We start from the raw sequence: 8,589 nt of genomic DNA, 5'->3' as shown, positions 1-8,589 counted from the left end.
ATGCTGGACAATAGCAGATATGCAAACTCACAGCACATCTCATTCAAGACACTGAACTTGCAGATCTGCCATTTTTTAACACACTATAAAGTTAACCATTTATCATGCTGCTCTACGTGGCACTGCATTCTGTGACATTAAACCAAATGGCATTTTCCACTCTATGACACTACTGTTCTACATTTTTGTCTAATAAAATAGGCTATTAATTTAATCAATCAAACTGCATTAACTAACAGAGATACTACTAACCAAGCTACCCATGTCAACATGCTCTATAGGAGTCTCAATAACAGGTATAAGTAACGTCCATCCTGGAGGCCAATCTTTCCGGTGATAAGATGGCCACCAACGTAATCAAAAAAGTAAATCAAAGAACAAGATTCCTTTACAGGATCTCCTCACTGGTCAGCAAAAACACCTTGAAGACCTTAACAGGAGCCCTCGTACAAGGTTTCTTTGACTATGCATCCACCTCTTGGTACCACAGCACCTCAAAGGCCCTTAAAACAAGGCTCCAGACCTCCCAAAACAAACTGGTCAGGCTCCTACTTGGCCTCACCCCCCGAACCCACCTCACCCCTGCCCACTTTGACAGGCTGGGATGGCTTAGGGTCGTCGACAGAGTACAGCATCTTGCAATGGGTCTGGTCCACAAGATTCGATACACCACCAAGATACCCATGTACCTGTCTAAATACTTCCTTAATGTAAACGAAGTCCACACCCACAACACCAGAGGGAGTGCAACAAACCATGTACAACCCAGATTCGGCACAAACAAGGGACTAAATTCTTTTCGCTCCTATGCCACCAAAATGTGGAACGCCCTACCAACAGTCATTAAGACATGTGAATCCCTTGACTCCTTCAAAACCGCTCTCAAAGGGCACCTACGGATGGCTGCAATTCGAAACTATTGTATATAGTCATAGCACGCCATAGTACATATGTATAGCATAGTAGTGAATATGTATAGTTTATTATGTATAGTGTATGTATAGTTTCATCATATAGATATTCCACTGTTACCTTCTTATCTTACGCATGTTTCATGATAAATGCTTTTATGTGATGTATTCCCATGCTTTTGTTCTTGCCTAAATGTAAGTCGCTCTGGATTAAGAGCGTCTGCTAAATGCCTAAATTGTAAATTGTCTAAATTGAAACTGGCCTCTGTAAAATCTGAATCCCCCCCACCCCCCCCCACCCCATTTTCCCTCACTGTATATTGTATCTTTTCCCTTTTTTGCTTCCCATATGATGAATTTAGCTACATAGAAATGTCTATTTGTATGTCTCTAAATGTTTGTATGTCTTTAAATGTTTTGATGAATTGAACAATGTGGACCCTGTTGTAAACAAGTGTAATGCTTAATTGGGTCGTCCACTCACAGTTGACAGTCTTTGTATTGAGTTTGTGCTTAAAATGTACTGTAAATTCTACAAACTGTTAATAAATATTTCAATCAATCAATCAAAGTTTAATGTTTAGTAATTTTTAATGTAGCAGAAGAGGCCATTCATTGAACAGAGTTTTGCACAATTTTAACATCCCAGATCGATTGAAATATGAATCTACTGTGCTGTGCTACACCATGATATATTAAGAGTACAATAACATTCCATTGTGAATAAAAACGTATTAACCACAGTGTAATGCTAAAGGTTTCATCACAGGGCTGTCTGCTTCATGTAATATCATTAAAAGTGTTGTTGGTGACAGTTATATGAGTTGGAAGCATTAAGACCCATTTTAACCCTCAATGGCTTCCTTTCTGACAAATAACGTTATTGTAAAAAAAAAAAAAAAAAAATTCACGCGTTCATATGTAGCTATTTTGCATTAGAAGCGGATGGGACCAAGGGACCCGGATGTAACGTAGGAGGACTACAAATTATGACTACAATAGATTCGCGGTTAAATCTCGCGGGCGTGGCCTCACACCGGAAGGAAGTGCCGCCGTCCTCAAATACGGAAGAGATGTGTGGAGGTCGGCTTGGTCAGTGTTTGTTTGGAACTTGGAAGTGCCACGTCACCATCTTCCGGGTCCGTCTTCGGAGCAAGTAAGTGATTAAATGTTATTTAATACTTAACGCTGTTGTTGTTTTTGTGTTCAAACGTCTATCACTTGAAGTTACTTGTTATGATGTTTATATATGATGTTTGTACGAAACCGTAAAACATTGTTTCAGTAGTCGAATGGTTACTGTTGAAGGTTTATAAACAACGGCCCGTCGATGACCGAGTGTTTTTCCTTCTTACCAAAACAAACACAATTGTTTTTCCATCTAGTCGAGGTCCATTATTCATTAAGTATTTGAGCCACGGACCACCATGTTACATTTATAGACTCACATTAGAAATGAGCGAGTTATGATTAAAAGAACGTATAAGACGTATGATCTTGGCTCTTTGCTCTTTAACACACGACACAGACGGCTAGCTAACTAGGCTAGCTAGCTTCTAGCCTGTTGTTTGTTGGTGAAAGACTCCAAGCTGGGAAGTGTATTTCAGCGAGTAGCTATACGTGGTTTTGTTTATTTTCTGTAAAGTATAACCCTCGCTGCTACTCGCTGAAATACACTTCCCAGCTTGGAGTAAATAAACAAAACCACGTATAGCTACTCGCTGAAATACACTTCCCAACTTGGAGTCTTTCACCAACAAACAACAGGCTAGAAGCTAGCTAACCTTAAAAAAAGGTTATATACTATGTAAACTATGAAATGCAGGCTTTCATTTGGTATATAGAACGTTTGTGTAGGCCGTCTCTATGAAACGGTATCAATTGAAAAGGAAATGTTGGGAAATCGCTTTATTTTTTCCCTCGCGCACCCAGCGCCAAGATCACGCGTCGTGTAGGCCGTCTCTACGAAACGGTATCAATTGACTAATGATCATTATGACTTGCTGTTTGCTGTATCTGTTTTTTTTAAATAGCAAAATACTGGGTCAATTGTCTGACTTTGATTGCTTAAAGTAGACCTGCATAAAATTCTGTACTGCAGCTATTTACAACCAGGTAGTGTATAAGTTAAATTGAATTGTTGTACTTTCAAAAGGGTTTATTGGGGCACCTAAGGTGTTAGATCTCATTCTTCTGCCCTTTGTTTCATTGCACACATGTTAAAGCATTGGTCTAAAACGACATAGCCTATATCCATTGAAAACTCTGTTAGCCTACTAGTTACTTTTTAGATTGTATTATTACAAAATATACACTAAACAACTTCAGTCCTATATTTCTTTACTTTTACTTACTTTTACTTTAACCTAGTGGGGGAGTGGTTAGTGGGTGGGGGAGTGATTATGCAAGAAATTAGGGTTGTGGACAAGTATCTATTGTCACACCCATTCAAGTGGTGCTAAAATTTCAGGATTCTTTGCATGGCTTATTCTCTGCTTTGGGGTTTCTGTTTCAACAAGTTTTAGATGGTCATATCTCCTTCAATTATTGTCCAATTTCATTGAATGATACATCATATGAAAGCTTACATTCTGTACTTTAATAATTTACTGTAATCTGTAAAAATCGAGTTGAGGCATATTCTGCTGGCACTGGTCACAGATTCTAAACACAATAAGTAACTTAAAAAGTGATAACATGTTTGAGCCACGGACCACCATTTCACATTAATAGACTCTCACAATGGTGGTCAGTGGCTCAAATGGGTCTGAGAGACTAGATGGCGTCAAATGTTGGTCCGTGGTTCAAACGCTGAATAAATAATCGACTAGAGGTGAGAAGAGTATTGTTTGGTAGGTAAAGGACACACATTCTGTGAAAATTGGCGCGAAGCAACAAACATTCTTTGAAATTGGTGGGAAACGATCCCGGGCACTCATGTTAACAAAGCTCAGTCACTAACCACTATGCTACAATCAGCATTATATAATTAAAGGATCAAAAGTAGCAATCTTCTACATTCTCTAATTGTGTAGTTTTTTGGAAATTAAGCAGATGCTTAACAACAATTGAACTATTGAGAGTGTAAAGATCTACTATTGGGGTCAATTTGGTTACCTAAATTAAATTGCTCTGTATTGTGACAGTAATCATTGCTATATAGTGTGTGTTCAGTAACAGTGTTAAATAGCTCTATAGTGTGACAGAAATCATTGCTATAGTGTGTGTTCAGTAACAGTGTTAAATAGATATTGTGACAGTAATCATTGCTATAGTGTGTGTTCAGTAACAGTGTTAAATAGCTCTATATTGTGACAGTAATCATTGCTATAGTGTTTGTTCAGTAACAGAGGTCTCCCGGTCTCTCCAGCTTTTTGTTAAACACAGTCCCATAGTCACAGTACCTCCCATTCACTCCCACTCAGTCCCATTCACTCCCATTCACTTTTATTCACTCCCATTCAGTCACATAGTAACAGTACATCCCATTCAGTCCCATTCACTCCCATAGTATCAGTCCCATAGTAACAATACCTCCCATCCACTCCCATGCACTCCCATAGTATCAGTCCCATAGTAACAGTACCTCCCTTTCACTCCCATTCAGTCCCATAGTATCAGTAACTCCCATTATCTTGCAACACAGCAGCCAAGTATATGCAGAACACGTATACACGCATTTGACATAACACAAACAACAAGACAATTTACATACATAAAGACATGAAGACAAGAGCAATATCCACCGCTTTGATTATCCTGTGGCTACTACAACTCCTGATTAAACCCTTTTCTATTTATTAAAGAGCTGGAGAGACAGGAATATTCCTGTTACTGAACACACACTATAGCAATTATTACTGTCACAATAACTTTGTACTTTTGCTACTGATGTTTGTGTGCAACATTTGAGCTGGTGTCAAGTCACCTTAATTCAAGTGATAGATTATATACAGGGGCATGCCATATGGTCTACCTGCACAGCCTTTGTGATTACTGGTAGATCACGATGTACCTTTTGGGCACCCCTGCAATACAGGATTCCTGTCCAGAATTGTTTTTTATTAAATATAGAGGGTTTAAGTGTAGGGTTTGTCATGTTGGTGTTCTCTATAACTTTTCGTCCTGGGCATGACGTTAAACTGTCCAGTGTAACTCCAAGTTACATGGGGTGGGTATGGTTTGAGAGTTTGTGATGCTCAGTTCTTTTTTTGCGTCTCGGTTCCTCAGGTGGAAGCTGCATAGTTGGGTTTTTGATGGGTTGGGTTTCAAGTGGCTGGTCGTTTGTTTAGATATTGAAAAGGAGGGGGGCGAGCGCGCTACCTTGTGGGAGGCCGTTCTTTTCGGCTTTCCATTTACTCCTCTGGTCATTTAACTGAACATAGAAGCGCCTGTTGTTGAGGAGGCTATTCCTGACCATTGTGCGGTGTTGGACAGTGTCGTAGGCAGCAGAGAGATCTCTGAATGCTGCTCCAGTTATTTGTTTCCCCTCAAACCCATCCTCAATGTGTTGGGTGAGGTTGAGCTCTGTCCAGCACAGGAGCGGCTGGGACGGAAACCAGCTTGGTCTTTAGTCAGCTTGGTATCTATGAGTGGCAACAAGGCGTTGGAGTAGCAGCTTCTCATATAGCCTTGTAGGTGATGCAGAGGGAAATGGGTCGGTAGCTCTTTGTGGATAATGGGTCTATGCCAGGTTTAGGGATTGCAACCACGTTGGCCTTTTCCCAGACAGAAGGGATGGTTTTCTGTGCTATGCATGTGTTCAGCATCCCCACAAGCCAGGTCTTTGCGTTGGGTCCCAGGTGCTGTAACATTTCTGCCAGTAGGTCATCAATCCCTGCTGCTTTTCCGGGTTTCAACTTTCCCATTGCAGTTTCAAGTTCTTCTAGGTCGAAGGGTTTGGTTTGAGGGCTGGCTGATTGTGGTTGGTCTGATACCACTGTGCGATGGTATTCTCCTGTGGGTCGGTGGCGGTCTTGGTCACAACTGGTGGCCAACAGTTGTAACCAACACCGCCACCGACCCACATAGAATACCATCGCACAGTGGTATCAGACCAACCACAATCAGCCAGCCCTCAAACCAAACCCTTCGACTTAGAAGAACGTGAAACTGCAATGGGAAAGTTGAAACCCGGAAAAGCAGCAGGGATTGATGGCATACTGGCAGAAATGATACAGCACCTGGGACCTATCGCAAGGACCTGGCTTGTGGGGATGCTGAACACATGCATAGCACAGAAAACCATCCCTTCTGTTTAGAAAAAGGCTGGAGTAGTTGCAATCCCTAAACCTGGCAAAGACCCATTATCCCCGAAGAGCTACCGACCCATTTCCCTCCTCTGCATCACCTACAAGCTCTATGAGAGGCACTACAATTTCTGAACAGACTATATTTACATCAATATGTCTGGGTCCCCACCTACTCACTCAGGGTTGACGTGTCACACCTGCAGTGATGGGAGGGGCACCAAAATGTGGTATTTTGATTGTTTAATGGGGGCACTCCCTTAGTATAAAAATGTATGTTTTGTGTACACATGACCTGATGAAGATCAAATGGATCGAAACGCTGTCAGTATTTCAACAAAGAACGTCTTTCTTATACCTGTGGTGTGCGGGCTCCATCCAATACCTACACCAGTTGTGATGCAACAGAGTTTGCTGTGACCGTTGTGAATTATGGGTGGTGTGGTTTTTGCCAAGACGTGGATTGTGGCCCATGCCTTCCTGCTGTTATTTGACATGTTGGTGTTCTCTATATCTTTTCGTCCTGGGCATGACGTTAAACTGTTCCGTTCGAGAGGACCAGCGACCCTCGAATGTAAACGGCCACGAAAGGAAATTATGTGTGTGTGAGGTGTTCTCTATAGGTTGGGTTTCAGGTGGTTGTATTGTAGTAGCTTGACATTTCTTGGAGGGCACTTTCAAGGACAGACTCAATCTTCTGGAAGTCTGCTTGTTGGGTCGTAATGCAGAGGTTGTCGGCGTAGATGAAACGCTGGCATTAGGCATTGGGTAGTAGCTGGTCGTTTGTGTAGATATTGAAAAGGAGGGGGGCGAGCACGCTACCTTGTTGGAGGCCGTTCTTTTGGGCTTTCCATTTACTCCTCTGGTCATTTAACTGGACATAGAAGCGCCTGTTGTTGAGGAGGCTTTTCCTGACCATTGTGCGGTGTTGGACAGTGTCGTAGGCAGCAGAGAGATCTCTGAATGCTGCTCCAGTTATTTGTTTCCCCTCAAACCCATCCTCAATGTGTTGGGTGAGGTTGAGCTCTGTCCAGCACAGGAGCGGCTGGGACGGAAACCAGCTTGGTCTTTAGTCAGCTTGGTATCTATGAGTGGCAACAAGGCGTTGGAGTAGCAGCTTCTCATATAGCCTTGTAGGTGATGCAGAGGGAAATGGGTCGGTAGCTCTTTGTGGATAATGGGTCTATGCCAGGTTTAGGGATTGCAACCACGTTGGCCTTTTCCCAGACAGAAGGGATGGTTTTCTGTGCTATGCATGTGTTCAGCATCCCCACAAGCCAGGTCTTTGCGTTGGGTCCCAGGTGCTGTAACATTTCTGCCAGTAGGTCATCAATCCCTGCTGCTTTTCCGGGTTTCAACTTTCCCATTGCAGTTTCAAGTTCTTCTAGGTCGAAGGGTTTGGTTTGAGGGCTGGCTGATTGTGGTTGGTCTGATACCACTGTGCGATGGTATTCTCCTGTGGGTCGGTGGCGGTCTTGGTCACAACTGGTGGCCAACAGTTGTAACCAACACCGCCACCGACCCACATAGAATACCATCGCACAGTGGTATCAGACCAACCACAATCAGCCAGCCCTCAAACCAAACCCTTCGACTTAGAAGAACGTGAAACTGCAATGGGAAAGTTGAAACCCGGAAAAGCAGCAGGGATTGATGGCATACTGGCAGAAATGATACAGCACCTGGGACCTATCGCAAGGACCTGGCTTGTAGGGATGCTGAACACATGCATAGCACAGAAAACCATCCCTTCTGTTTGGAAAAAGACTGGAGTAGTTGCAATCCCTAAACCTGGCAAAGACCCATTATCCCCGAAGAGCTACCGACCCATTTCCCTCCTCTGCATCACCTACAAGCTCTATGAGAGGCACTACAATTTCTGAACAGACTATATTTACATCAATATGTCTGGGTCCCCACCTACTCACTCAGGGTTGACGTGTCACACCTGCAGTGATGGGAGGGGCACCAAAATGTGGTATTTTGATTGTTTAATGGGGGCACTCCCTTAGTATAAAAGTGTATGTTTTGTGTACACATGACCTGATGAAGATCAAATGGATCGAAACGCTGTCAGTATTTCAACAAAGAACGTCTTTCTTATACCTGTGGTGTGCGGGCTCCATCCAATACCTACACCAGTTGTGATGCAACAGAGTTTGCTGTGACCGTTGTGAATTATGGGTGGTGTGGTTTTTGCCAAGACGGTGGATTGTGGCCCATGCCTTCCTGCTGTTATTTGACATGTTGGTGTTCTCTATATCTTTTCGTCCTGGGCATGACGTTAAACTGTTCCGTTCGAGAGGACCAGCGACCCTCGAATGTAAACGGCCACGAAAGGAAATTATGTGTGTGTGAGGTGTTCTCTATAGGTTGGGTTTCAGGTGGTTGTATTGTAGTAGCTTGACATTTCTTGGAGGGCACTTTCA

Source organism: Protomyctophum parallelum (genome assembly GCF_964188405.1).
Source record: "Protomyctophum parallelum genome assembly, chromosome: 3".
NCBI lineage: Eukaryota > Metazoa > Chordata > Actinopteri > Myctophiformes > Myctophidae > Protomyctophum > Protomyctophum parallelum.
This window is presented reverse-complemented; position numbering follows the sequence as displayed.